The following is a 12,397-nucleotide window of genomic DNA, read 5'->3' on the forward strand; positions in this document are numbered from 1 at the left end:
CCCATTATCTGATTAGATCAGCCTATTTTCTGTGGTTCACTCACCTTTGAGAAATGTCTTAGGAGGAAATACAATTTGTCTAAGGGTGAGTGGACAGCTTGGAGAAACTTTTCTAAGTGAGGAATTATTACAGGGAAAAGGAGTCAAAGTGCTGTAGGTAGAAAGGGAGAAGAGCAACCTCCTAGGGTTGGCTTCTAGACTCTCAGCTTGCTCATGAGCTAGATTGGATCAGATATGAAATGCTAGGAGAAACAACTTGAGATATTAACAAGTTCCCACTAACATCTACACTAATCTGTTTGTCCCTGGCCACCCTCTGATTTTTCTATGGATCCTAAAATGTGGACAACTATCCCATTTTACAGTTAGAAGCCTAGGGTATCTCTCTGGATGTCTGCCTTTCCACAGCCCAACTCACCACAAGTTGCCAGAGCTTCCTTATTTTCTTTCCAGACCCTTGATATTGACCAGCACACCAATGATTTATTCCAATGAGTGCAACCAGTTACTTCTCATTGAGAGTTATACCCACACCCCTCATTAGAGTTAGAATGACCCTTTGGACTCTCCCTGCATCCCTATTCAGTTCACCTCATTTAGATCCTAAATGTTGCAACCCTGTTCACCTGGAACTGGGCTGTCGGCACAGCACACTGAGCCCATATCATGTCTTCATAGTCCAGAATGTTACATGTTTCTCCTGTTGTATACTCTCCCAGTGGTCAGCTAAGGCACTTCTTGCCAAAGGGAAGACTTCTTTCTCTAAAAACTAGGTTAGTAATTTAGCAACCACAGATACCATGTCCCCATTAGTCACTCTTGTAACAGCAATGGAATTTCATCTTTTACTCCCTGAGTTGGGAATGAAATCATTGTTTTATTTTCCTCTGAGTTGAGAATTGACCTGAAAGGATTCAGGAACTGTGTGTAATTTTGTTCCTTCATATATGTTCAGAAAAAATGATCATATGGGCTGGTGCATTATAGGGATTGATAAAATTGTTTTGGAAATCATAAACTTGAAAATGTAAACTATAAAGAATATAGAGTTGACTCAGTATCTGTGGGTTTCATATCCATGTATTCATCAATTTTCTAAAAATTTTAATTATCTGTGTATTGAATATATACAGACATGTTTTTCTCATTCTTATTCCCTATGTGGTGATCATTTACTTGCATTGCATTAAGTATTATAATTAATCTAGAGATAATTTAAAGTACAAGGAGGTTTATTGTAGGTTATCGGCAAAAACTATATCATTTTATATAAAGTAACTGAGTGCTCAGAGTTTTTTGGCATCCATGAGAAACGAGCATGTTGGAAATATCCCCCAAGAGACAGAGAGGGAGAACTGTTAAGGAGTTTTAATGGAGTGGAATGAGTGGCAGCAATAAGTGAATAGAACTGACAGAAGTCATTAGATAACTAGATGCCACAGCTCCATTGGGAGTGGAGTCAGGACATGAGTTGGATGTGGACCGTGGGCAGGGTGATGATGCTGCTCAAGGAGATGAGGTTGGAATCAGGAGGTACAAGATGCATCGGCTTCCCCAGCTGTTGTAATAAATAACCACATAATTGAGATTCTAATAACAGAAATGTTTTCTTCTATAGTTCTGGAGGTCAGAAATCTGACATGTGATGCTAGAGGGATTGGTAATATTATTCCAAAATAGTGTATTAAACAGAGTTCCAGTGGAAACAGACCAGTAGAGTAGATACATGGATGGTAGACTTTATGGATAGATAGGTGATAGATGGTAGATAGATAGATAGATAGATAGATAGATAGATAGATAGATAGGTATGGTTTGGGTTTCAAGTGTCTACCACAGGCTCATGTTTTAAACACTTGTTCCCCAGTTTAGGAAAAATTTGGTAGGCTAGGGAACCTACCAAACATTAGGACCATATAGCAAGTGTTTTAAAGTTTATACCAATTCCTACATCCATTCCATTTGCTTTAATTCCTATTATTCTATAAGGTAAGCATCTGATTTAACTCCCAGTGTTACTTGTCTGGCCTGCTCTATTATGTCCTTTCCACCATGACAGACTGAAAACTCTAAAACTGTAAGCTAAGATAAACTCAAGATGCTTATTTCATAGATTGTGGCCACAAGGATTGCAAATTATAAGACACGTAGGTATCAGAAAATAAACAGACAGATAGATAGAGATGATAGGTGATAGAGATTGTAAATAGTTGATAGGTAGATAGATTGATAGATAGGTGGGTAGACATATATATAATATGTTGATTAATCAAAGATAAAAGATTGATAGAATTATTGATTGGTAGATAGATGATAAATAACATAAAAGATAGATACATAGGTGGGTAAATAGATGAAGATACTGATTGATAATGAATAATTACCCTGCATGATAATGAAGACTAAGTCCCACAATCTTCTTCCTGTTAGACAAGGGCTTGCTAAAGCCCAAGAATGAGGGGCAGAGAAACAAGGGCACAAATAGTGTGAGTAGTAGTCTAAGGGCAAAGGAAGCCAGATATTTCTATTTTTGCAGTCAGGAAAGAACAAACAAGTTTATCTTCTTCCACTTGTTGGTCTAGTCTGGACCCTTATAAGCTGGATAATATCTATGCACACTGAGAGTTGCATATCTGTCATACCAAGTCCACCAATTCCAGTGCTGAAATCGTCCAGAAACACTCACACAGAAATAATGTGGAGCATATTATCTATAGCCAAGTGGCCTGTTCAAGCTAACACAGTTGAGCTTCACACAGAGTCTACAGTGCCCACATCTTCCAACTTCTCCATGCTGTACCTGTCTCCCATCTTCTCACTGCACCTGTCTCCTAGCCTCTTTGCTCTGCACCTGTCTCCTAGCTTCTCCACGCTACACATCTCCCACATGCTGCACCTGTCTCCCAGTACACTTCTCTGCTCTGCATCTGTCTCCCAGTTTCTCCATGTTGCACATTTCCAGCTTCTTTGTGCTGCATGCACCTGTCACTCACTGCTCTGCTCTGCACCTGTCTTCCAGTTTCTTCACGCTGCACCTGTCTCCCAGCTTTTCTGCTCTGCACCTGTCTCAGCTTCTCCATACTGCACCTGTTTTCCGGTTTCTTTGTGTTCCACCTGTCTCCCAGCTTCTCCATGCACCATGTCTCTCAGCTTTTCTGAGTTGTACCTGTCCTGTCTACTAGCTTCTCATAGTCTCTAAAGTTCTATGGCCCTACTATATTTGCAGCCACAACACTCCATTATCTGCCTCTATCTTCAGGTTACCTTCTCCACTGGCTGGGCACCTCAAATATCTCTGCCCACTCTCTAATAAGAACATATGCCACTAGATTTAGACTCACCTACCATCTAGGATGATCTCATTATTATATTCGGAATTTAATGATACATGTAACATCTTCATTTCCTACTTACATTACAGGTTCTGAGAGTTAGGTCATGGACATATATTCTTTGGGGGATACAGTTTGTTGCGGTCATTCTGTACTGTGCTCTCAATTTTTCCATATTGTGTAAAATGGTCAATTTTAGGCTGTTCCTTGCCCTAAGAGATTCCACTTTGAAAGCATACACAGGGACAAGATGACCCTGCATATTGATGGCAGACAGACAGCACCATTCACAAGATATAGACTTATAAACAACTTATTCCTAAAGGTAAAAAGAGAACCGGTCTATAAATTTATTAAAGTAAACTTGCACCATATGACCATATGGGCAAGAAAGAAGAAAATCTTTCTATTCTATTTTCTAGGTAGAAAATCAGGCCAGAGAAGTTGTCAAATGTACCAGACTGAATGAAGGATATAACACCCTCACCTGGACCCCATAAAGAGGAGGTCTTCTGATACTAAAATAGTAATAACCATACCCTCACCCTCTGCCATCTGACTACGTGATGTGTGTATCAAGTGCTGAATGGAAAAAAAATTCCTGACTGTCCCAGATGCTGCGACTGCAGTTCCCAATACTGATGTGACCTACTAAACTGCCACTAATCCATATATCTGGACACAGTTTCCACCCTTCCACCTGATCACCAGTCTGGACTCCAACTTCCAGTTTTCTCTTTGGATCCTTTGCTGTCCAGCACCTTGGCTTTTCAGGTCAACTTGGTGTGGAAGTCTAGTTCAAGCCTGACCCTGAAGCCTGACACTGCAAGGATACCTTCATCAGATCTCCAGCAGGGTTCATTCTCTAACTCCCATAGATATCTCTCCCTTTCAATTCCTTTCTGCTTGCCTTCCACTTAGGCTTCTCAGAAAACATAGTGAACTCTGCTTCAGCCTCTTTAATCCTTTGTAGTCAGTCTTTAGCCCACTTGTATACAGACTGACAGACAGACAGACAGACAGATATATTTGCTAGGCAAAATGTAATGTGTAATTCAAGAGTTAGTAGTACCAATTAATATGAATAACTTGTGTTTATCATAGCCTGCTATGAAGGGAAATCAGGACTACTTCGAAAGTTTGACTCAACAAAACCAACATAGCTTGTGACTTTATTTCTATTCATAGGTATGACACTATGTAAGGACAAAAGTGTGCCATTCTCTATTTGGCATAGAGCACTCATGACAAAATTCAACCTATTGAGCAGGACATGTGGACATTTTGACTCGTGGGCTGTTGTGTTCCTCCTGAAGTCATGGCATAAGGAACCACTTGTCTTGAGATTATTTGTCATCAGAGTCAGTGGAGAGTAGGACTAAGAGGCCAATGTAATCAGATGGCCTACCTGCAAGATGCAAAAAGAACTCTACTGGCATTAATATATTTTAATAGGCTGAAGAACTATACCCCAATAAAAACTAGATCAGGCCCTTTTGCCTAGTCAATTCAAATTGCATAATACATGAATTCCATATAGTCATCTTACTACTACACTTCATTCCTAGCTGGTATCCAGAACAAATCTGGCATGGCTTTGTCCACAAGGCCATATCTTTATTCCTGCAAATAACTTTGGCCTGTAGTCTTCATAAAAAGAAGAAGGCAGGGTGCTGGAGAAATGGATCACTGATTAAAGGCACTGAATTCTTTCCCAGTGGTCCTGACTTCAATTCTCAGCAACCACACAGTGGCTAACAACCATCTATAATGTAATCCCTCTTATGCCATGCAGGTATACATGCAGGTAGAGTACCCATAGACATAAAAATAAATAAATCTTAGAAGGAGGAGAAATAGGAGGGAGAGGAGGAGGAGGAGGAGGAGAAGGAGGAGGAGGAGGAGGAGGAGAAAGCAGTGCAATGGGACTGTTAAAAATAATGGTAGGAATCACAGGACTCTCACCCAGGACTCTGGTCATTAATCTCTCCTCCAAGTTTTATGTGATCAGGTAAAGTGTTAGAATATGTAAGGAGTTAGAAGGTTAACTGAAGGGTGAACTCCATGAAGTCAGTGCCTTTGCCAGAATAGAGTTGTCCAGTAATATATCTGTTTTGAGAAACCTGTGATCCTGTAAGGAATTCCTCATCCATGCCTCTGGAAGCAGGTTTAGCAATTCATTAGTTCACTTCATGATTCTTGTGTCAAACTATTTCTTTGGTCTGTCACCATCTGCCCTATCTGTGGTGAATGGACATCTCCTTCGGGAAAAATATGAACATGTACCACCTGAACTGTTGGCAGAGTGTTTGATTTTAATAACTAGAAAACGAAATATTGGCTCAACAGTTAGGTATAGTCATGTTTTATTCAGGCATTTACTCAGTAAAGAATGATCTGCTGGCCAACAGGGTACAAAGGTAACTCAGCAGGTTAGGTTCTCTCCCCTAGGCAAAAACTGCAGAATGGGATTCACACTCTCATTACTATTGACAACTGAGGCTAGATCATATTCTGCTATAACTATGTGAACTGGACATATCATGGTTGGCAAAATTATGGTCTTGATTTTGGGGGGTCTCAGCAATGCCCTCACCTCAGTTGTAAAACCCAAAGATACTGTAGGCATTTCCAATATCCCCTTGAGACAAAATTTCCTCAAGTTGAGAGCTACTGCCAAAGGTTATAGAGAGAACATTGGATGAATTCTATAAGCAAGGTCTACCCAGTGCTGAGCATGTAGAAGCAAAGTGGCAGACAGAAGAGCCCTTGCACTATGATGAAGGCAGAGAAGGTGAAGACAGCAAACACTAAATCTCCAGGATGTGATGGGAGCACAGCAGGTGAAGAAGATTGCAGCATCGTGATCCTGAAGGTCGTAGCGTGTTGGGCTGAGGTTGAAGCTATGTAACGAACTATTTCAGAGCTGCTCCAAAATTTAACAAATGGAACATCCATTTCCACATCCAAATATGAAAAAATCTGCCAAGCTGAGACTCAAATGAAGCATGTCTGCTTACATATCCTGCAGTAACCCAGAGTCTGCATCAATTAAGCAGCATGAATACCCTCACATGTACTCCCGAGGTTAGGCTGACACTATGGACATCCTTGGCAACAGATGGAGTTAAACAAAACACAGCCCCACACTGTTTTAAAACACAAGGCTCTATATACCAAGCCCAGTTCTTTTGCCTTCTCACTCCCTGCAGTATTTGATTTAAATGCTCGCTTTTGTACTAACTCACTAGAATAATTGACATCTCAATATCTTCCTCCCTTTGTCACTTGTTACTAAATATATGTTCTCTTCAGTAAAGTTTTCAGATTGACTGCTGCTGACAGACAACACAGATTTCAACATTTACACAGAACTTGTCTGTCAAAAAAAAAAAAAAGGTTGTTGGGTTGGGGAGGATACAAAGGGGGAAATTGCCCTATTTTAGGATGTCTCTTTGCTTAAAATGCAGGAAAGAGGGGAGAGAAAAATCTCTCTCATGCATAACAGCAATTTATGCCAGGATGCACAGTCTTGCTGGAGAAGTTGCTAAGCAACTGCCTGGCAGCATGTCAGGGGCAAAGGGAGATGGAAGAGAAAAAAGACACTAAGGTCTGGGCACTGCAGGACATAGAAATCTGCCATATACACCACCCTTTTCCCTCTTTCCTGACAGCTAGGGCATATTGAGAGATTACTTTATATCCCTATGGCTTGGAAAGGGAGAGAGAGAAAGAGAGAGAGAGAGAGAGAGAGAGAGAGAGAGAGAGAGAGAGAGAGAGAGAGAGAAACTATCCCAAAGCACAAGTTGGAATGTAGCCATTGCTGCTGGTATTTTGTCTGCCATCTTGTACAGCTGAGCCAGCTCAAGCTTTCAAGTCAGATACAGCCTGGTTTCTCAGTCTGCAAAGGGGTTAATATATCTCTAGCTGCATCATAGAACCATGGTGTAACCACTATTGTGATATCCAGCTCTTCAGACTTTCCTTTCCCCAGGTGTTCAAAAAAAAATTACATCCATCTTTGTTTCTTGACTTTATACCCCAAGTAGAACTGCCTACTCCAGGCACAGGGGGCCATATCATCACAATCTGTCATTACCTCAGTGAGGTGTTAACTTGGACTGTCAACTTACTGGGTTAAGAAAAACTAGGTTACTAGTGAGGGAGACTTTTGGGTGTGTCTCTGAGGGTATTTACTGAGAAGATTAACTGAGAAGTGGAGATCTCTGAACATGGGCTGGAGTCTTGGGCTGAATCAAAGGGAAACAAAGGAAAAGCAATACAACAGCCCTTTCTAGGCTTCCTCTGCTCAGACCCACCTTGTCGAAGTCACAGCCATAATCTGTTCCCACCATCATGCCATATGACCATGATTGACAGTTCCATCACAGCAAACAAAAGCATCCTCCCTTAAAAATCTTTTTGTCTGGTCATAGTTTCATGTAACTAAGATAATGTAGGGATAAGGATCCCACTGAGCAGGCAACAGTATAATCAGTAAATGATTTCATCATACCTTACCTGAAACAGGACCCTTAGTGGGTTTGTCAAGACCTTTTATTCCCACATGTTTTCTCTGATTTCTTTTCTTTCCACTTATTCAACACAAACACAGTCTTCTTCATTTTATCAGCAAATCAGCAAATCTGATCTTTCTCCCTGAGTGAACCAAAATTTCCAAACCATTGATTGTTGCCTCTCCCTTTCCATTCTGAAACTGAAGTCTATCCCAGCCTCCACTCTGAAAACCATATTTGGTTTTATATATGCAACTAACCTTCAAGTGGAAAATATAGGAAAAGACTGTATAAGAGACACTGTGGAAATCCCATCAGGAAAGAGCATGTTTCCCAGGAGTACTGACACACCTGAGAGCACAGGTGAGACCACCACTGCTGCTCAAATACCTGCCCCCAAGAGGGACTTGCCCAGAGCCATCAGTACACAGGGGATAGATCCTTCCAGTATCTATCTGCACCCTGGAGATGACCCTGTGCCACAGTTCTCCATACCCAAATTCCTTCTGGGGAGAACTGGTTTCCTATAAGTGCTGGCACACAGGCTTACAGGCAGGAAAAGCCACAGTCAGAGACAGCAAGACCAGCTAACACCAAAGATAACGAGAGGATGAGAGGCAAGGGCAAGAACATAAGCAAGGCTACTTGGCATCATCAGAATCCAGTTTTCCAACAGATTGGGAAAAATCTACCAATCCTACATCAGAAAGAGGGCTAATATCCAATATATATGTAGGAGGAGCTAAGGTGGGAGGAGTAAGGAGAGGAAGAGGAGGAGTTGGGAGAGGAAGAGAAAAAAGAAAGAGGAGGAGCTAGAGAGAGCAGAGTTGTAGGACATGGAGAACCACACAGGTACGGAAAGCTGTTGTGGGGAACAACTTATAATTAGGTTAGCTAATTGGAATACAACTCTCTTTGTGTGGGCATCTTGTTATTAATCATTACCAAACATATAAAGCCTTTGATTATTCTATAAGTATTAGAGTCTCATTCTCTTACTAGGCCCACATAGATGGCGGAATGGTCTGGGCAATACTCAGCCTTGCGGCAACAGAGTGGAAGATTGGCAGAGCCATCTCCCACGCTGGTGTCTCGTGTATGGCAAGGCTGGTGTTGCTGGCGAGCCAGTTCTAGCTGCTGCGCACACGCATCACAGAACATGGCAGCTGAGCTAGACAGAGCCACTGCAGCTTAGATAGTCGGCTTGAGCCAGAGTCCGATTTTAAATAATTACAATATATATACACAGAACTCAAGACTCTTGCTCTTCCTGTCTTACCTTCTTCCTTCTCTCTTCCTTTTCTCCCCATTCCCCTCCCCTCTTTCTCTCCACGTGTTCAAGGCCCACCTCCCCCCCTCGCACATCTACCTTTTTCTGTCTCTACTCTCACAACTCCCCTCTTCATGCCCTAAATAAACTATTCTGTACTATTTTTAAAAAAAGAACTCAAAAAGTTAAACTCCAGAGAATCAAATAACTCTATTAAAAAAATGGGATACAGAGTACTAAGTAACAAATTCTCAGCTGTGGAATATCAAATGGCTGAGTGGAATCTAAAGAAATGTTCAACATCCTTAGTCATCAGGGAAATGAAAATCAAATCGACCCTGAGATTCCTCCTCATACCAGAATGGCTAAGATCAAAATCTCAGGTGACAGCAGATGCTGGCGAGGATGTGGAAAAAGAGAAACACTCCTCTATTGCTGGTGGGACTGCAACCTGGTACAACTACTCTGGAAATCAGTCTCGCGGTTTCTCAGAAAATTGGACATAGTACTACCTGAGGACCCAGCTATACAACTTTTGGGCATATACCCAGAAGATGCTCCACTATGTCCATAGCATCAATATTTATAAGAGCCAGAAACTGGAAACAACCAGATGTCCCTCCACAGAGGAATAGTTACGGAAAGTGTTGTACATTTACAAAACGGAATACTACTCACCTACTAAAAACAATGACCTCATGAAATTCACAGGCAAATGTGTGGATCTAGAAAATAACATCCTGAGTGCGGTCATTCAGTCACAAAAGAACACACATGGTTTGTACTCACTGATAAGTGGATATTAGGCAAAGAGCATGGAATACCCATGTTACAACTCACAGACCACATGACATTCAAGAGGAAGGAAGACCAAAGAGTGAATGCTTCAGTTCTACTTAAAAAGGGAAACAAAATAGTCAAGGGAAGTAGAGAGTGGGGGGGACTTGGGAGGAAGAGACGAGCGGGGGAGAAGAGAGAAAGAATCAGGTACAGATGGAGGAGCTGTACAGAGGATCAGGAAAGTGAACAGAGACGTGTAGCAATGGGGATGGGGAACTGGAGGTAGCCACCAGAAAGTACCAGATGCCAAGAAAGCAAGAGCCTCCCAAGATCCCACGGGGATGGCATTAGCTGCAATACCCCAAAAAATGGATGGAGAACCTATCAAGACCCATACCCAGAGGTTAGGTATGCATGGCTTCCTGGTCGAGGGACAAGGCCACCCACTCATCTCCAAATTTTTAACCTAGAATTGCTCCTATCTAAAGGAACTACAGGGACAAAAAGTGGAGCAGAGACTGAAGGAAAGGCCATCCAGAGACTGCCCCACCTGAGAATCCATCCCACATGCAGACACCAAACCCAGAAACTATTGTGGATACCAAGAAGTGCTTGCTGACAGGAGCCTGATACAACTGTCTCCTGAGAGGCTCTGCCAGATCCTGACCAATACAGATATGGATGCTCACAGCCAACCATCAGACTGATCACAGGGACCCCAATGGAAGAGTTGGGGGAAGGACTCAAGGAGCTGAAGGGGCCTTATTTGGCATCAACGGGAGGGGAGGCCCTTAGTCCTGTGAAGACTTGATGCCCCAGTGTAAAGGAATGCTAGGGCAGTGAGGCAGGAGTGGGTGGGTGGGTGAGTAGGAGAGTACCCTCATAGAAGCATGGTAAGTGGGGATGGAATAGGGGGTTTCCAGAGGGGAAACCAGGAAAGGGGGTGACATTTGAAATGTAAATAAATAAAATATCCAATTTTTAAAAAGTCCTGTTGAAGAAGGGATAGTAATGAAATCACCCTACTGACAATGACCTAACAATGCAGAACCTTCATAACCAGGGAACCCACTGCTTAGAGCAAGGCCTGCAGGCTCACTTGTCAGAGACACAAGAGGGGGCAGGATGTTTTCTTGCTATCTTTAACCTAATTGAGGTTCAGGCCTCAAAATAAAACAACAGGAAGGCCACAGTGATATCTGGAGGCACTGGGTTCACTCTTGCCTTAAATGCCTGTGACTTTTTTTTTGAAAGGGAAAAATATTGACCAAGGACAGCCAAGACAGGGACCACACAGATCAGGGTAAGAATGCTTCTGCTGCACAAGACCTGAGGGAGCCCCATAGAGAGTCGAGCATCAGTGCAGAGAATGTGGTTAAGCTGGTGAACAACCTGGTGCCATCTCTGCAGGAAGAGGACCCCTTCTTTGTCTCTGCCTTCCAGTCCATGTACCAAAGGTTTGCCACCCCCTACAGGTACTGGACCTGCTGTTCATGAGGTATGCAAACTTTGGCCCTTATTCTGAAAAGAATGAACAAGTAAAGAACACCCTCAGTAGCCTCGTGGACACATGGATGGACAGGAACCCTAAGAACTTTTGTGAGCCCTCAGACCTGTTGACTCTGAAATACCTAAAGGCCTCTTTCAGTGTATACTTGACACACTCAGATCTTATTTTTTGTGTCAATAGGATCCTGACCATGTTGCAAGAAAAGAAGGCCAAGGATTCACAGTCTGAGGATGAGGAAGACTCAGATCCAGAGATGCGATGGGTATAAATCAGCAAGGAAAACGGCAAATCTACACCCAGATCCAACCTGTGCATCAGAGCTGGAAAGCACACAAACCACCAGAAAGTTCTGTGACACATGCGTAGCAGCAGCCAGATGTGTCAGGAGCAGTCTTGCCATCCATCACACCTGAGAGCACCTGTGGAAACTGTCTCAGCATGTCTGTAGATACAGTATATCTTTCAGTTATCTCCTGCTTGCTACAGTGGGCCTACCTATTTAGAGAATGGCCCTGTCACCTTCTGTTATCAATTTGGGTCTGTCGTATATCTGTGCTGCTGCTCCTGTCCCTCATGATTAGCCCGATTTCAATCCTGCAGCAGTTCCAGCCCCACAGCCAGCCTTCCACTCCCCTGAAAAATAGCCTTTTTACTCCTGATCTTTTCAATATTGTGTTTATTTCAAGTATTAGTTTTAATAAATTGTTAGTGTTTGTTTTTTAAAAAGAGAGAGGCATTGTGGCTCACCAGAACTATTCAAAGAGCTGTCCATTGTAACTTGTCCCAATCCAAGTTTTAAGATATATAACAGATTTGTCCCATTAAGAGACTAAGACATATCTAACAAAAACAACTCTAGTCAGCCATGTATTATATGCCTATAATCCTAGCAGTCTGGAGGGTAAGGTAGGCAAATCATGAGTTCAATGGCAGTCTAAATTACATAGTAAGTTTGAGACTAATAGAGAGAGAACAGGTCTTAAAGAAC

The 12,397-nt window shown here is 42.3% G+C and overlaps 1 pseudogene; it reads left to right on the plus strand.

Annotated features, from left to right (window-relative positions):
• Positions 1 to 6,108: 6,108 nt before the first annotated feature.
• LOC114625900 lies at positions 6,109 to 11,677 on the plus strand (annotated as a pseudogene).
• The last annotated feature ends 720 nt before the right edge of the window (positions 11,678 to 12,397 follow it).

The sequence above is a fragment of the Grammomys surdaster genome, unplaced genomic scaffold, assembly GCF_004785775.1.
Source record: "Grammomys surdaster isolate TR1022 unplaced genomic scaffold, NIH_TR_1.0 224, whole genome shotgun sequence".
In the NCBI taxonomy this organism is placed as follows: domain Eukaryota; kingdom Metazoa; phylum Chordata; class Mammalia; order Rodentia; family Muridae; genus Grammomys; species Grammomys surdaster.